Raw genomic sequence first — 2471 nt, forward strand, 5'->3', positions numbered from 1 at the left:
AGCATACAAAACCTACAAAAGACAAAATGAAAAAGACTCTGCTATAATTAAATAAGTAAAAATCAAAAGTGCATTTAAATCATACAGAGTTCTTAGTAATACTGTATTTGATCAAACAGCATAAAAGTCAGGGGAAGCCTTTAAATACAATTTCCAGCTCAGTCCCTCTCCTGAGCTGGAAATTGTATTTAAAGGCTTCCCCTGACTGGTGTCCAGTGGTTGGGACCCGGTCCTTGTCTGCCCTTATTCACACAGATGTCAACTTTGACACATAAGGTTATTAATACTAGACAGTGTAGGACCGCCCCGACCACAGAGTCACCTTGTCGATGGTGGGACGGCTTTTATGCTATGTTTGATCAAATACAGTATTACTAAGAACTCTGTATGCAGCAATATGTTATATGTTGATGTGGCCTCTAGGGGTCTCACTACTTTGATGTGTGTACTATAGAGTGTAAGAACTTGTTGCTTATTTGTTGTTAGCAGACATCTTGTAATGGAGGAATGTATCACAAGTCTCATGTAATAAACAAGCCTGGAGATAACCAAGGAGTGTGATCCTTGACCGGAAATACATAGCAGAACATGGTGGCAGCTGGGCACAGAACCTGCAAATCCTCAGAGCTTGTGTGAGGCTGGGACTGTACAGAGGATCACAGAGAATCACAGCACCTGTAAGTACAGACTCCCTGACATTACTGCAAAATGGAGACTGGTCTGAAGCCCCCTCAGGGACTGGATGTGACTTCATGTAATTTGTCCCAGACTTGGAGACATTGGAAGGAAGAGTTTACACTGTATTTGGATCTCACAGTGGCCCCCATTGATGACAAACGAAAAGTGAAGCTGTTTTATTACCTTATTGGGGAAAATGGCAGTGAATTAGCCCACACCTTACTCCCACACACAGACAACCTCCTTCTAGCAGATATTGTGCAGGCATTTGATAAACACTGTGACCCAAAGAAGAATGAGACAGTGGAAAGATATACCGTAACTTTTTCACAAGACATCAGGAGGATGATGAAAATGTGGACAGATATCTGACAGAGCTGAGGAGGCTGGCAACAACATGTGGTTTTGGAGAGATCAGGGACAGTCTAATCAAAGACAGAATGGTGTGTGGCATAAGAGATAGTCAGAGACAGTCATCTCAAAGAAAGATTACTGAGAGAGGAAGACATGACTTTAGAGAAATGCATGCAAATCTGCAGGGCTGCTGAACTGACAAAACACAGTCTGAAGATGATGGCAGGCACCAGTGATAATGATGATGATAAGGTACATGTAGTATCTATGAAAGGAAAGACAAGACCAAGCTCTCCTATAAGCACTATCCACTGCAAGTATTGTGGGAAAAGACATGAGAGAGACAAAACCAAGTGTTCAGCATATGGTGAAACCTGCAGATTGTGTGGAAAGAAGAATCATTTCTCAGCTGTCTGCAGGCAAGGAACAGGCAAACAGTACAGACAGCTCCACACTGTGACACCAGACACTGACAGTGCAGAGGACATTACATGGCTACAACTGCAGCAGAGAAAGTCAATGTAGTCAGGCAGTCAGGAGTCAAGGATGCCAAGCAGCTTTATGCAACATTCTTGTTGGATGAGAAGCCCATTAGATTTCAGCTGGATTGTGGAGCAAGCTGCAATGTAATTCCATCTGCTCTGCTGAACAAACAGGTTTCTATTGAGCCAACTGACAAGGTACTGGTGATGTACAACAAAAGTGTTCTGAAACCGATGGGGACATGTAAGCTCAAAATACGGAACCCAATTAACAGAAAGAGTTATAGAGTTGAATTTACCGTGTTGCGTGGTGGTAACCATGTACCATTATTTGGAGTAAAAGCTGTTCAGGCAATGGACTTAATAAAAGTACAGTCACAGAATATTATGTCTGTTGAAGTTTCCCAGGATATACCAAATCCCAAACTAAATGCAGAGCACAACTTGGATATTCAGAAAATAAAAATGAAGTATGCTGATTTATTTGAAGGTGATGGGTGCTTTGAAGGTAAATATAGGCTAGAAATTGACAACACCGTGCAGCCTACCAGATTACCTACAAGGAGAGTGCCTGTAGCTTTAATGCAACCACTGAAAGTAGAACTGCAAGATTTACAGAGAAGAGGCATGATAGCACCAGTCCATAAGAGCACAGATTGGATCAGCAGTTTGGTCATAGTGCAGAAACCATCTGGCAAGTTAAGAATATGTGGCGCCCCCAGGAGTATGGTCGCCACACTGGCTTTGCCTCCCTCCAGGGGAGGGTAATGCCAGGTTTGGAAGCAGTGATGGGTCTCTCCAGCAGTTAACCTAATGCATGCAACACAGTTCCACTTTGGGCCAGCAGGGGGAACTCTGAACCAGGATTCTGGAGAGGAGTGTCCTCTGAGGGCCAGGAGGAAGAAAGATCAGATAGTCTGCGGAGGGTGAAGTGTGCAGACGGGAGGTGCGAAGCTG

The sequence above is a fragment of the Dendrobates tinctorius genome, unplaced genomic scaffold (assembly GCF_039654945.1).
Source record: "Dendrobates tinctorius isolate UK_male_01 unplaced genomic scaffold, ASM3965494v1 ptg000029l, whole genome shotgun sequence".
Classification (NCBI taxonomy): domain Eukaryota; kingdom Metazoa; phylum Chordata; class Amphibia; order Anura; family Dendrobatidae; genus Dendrobates; species Dendrobates tinctorius.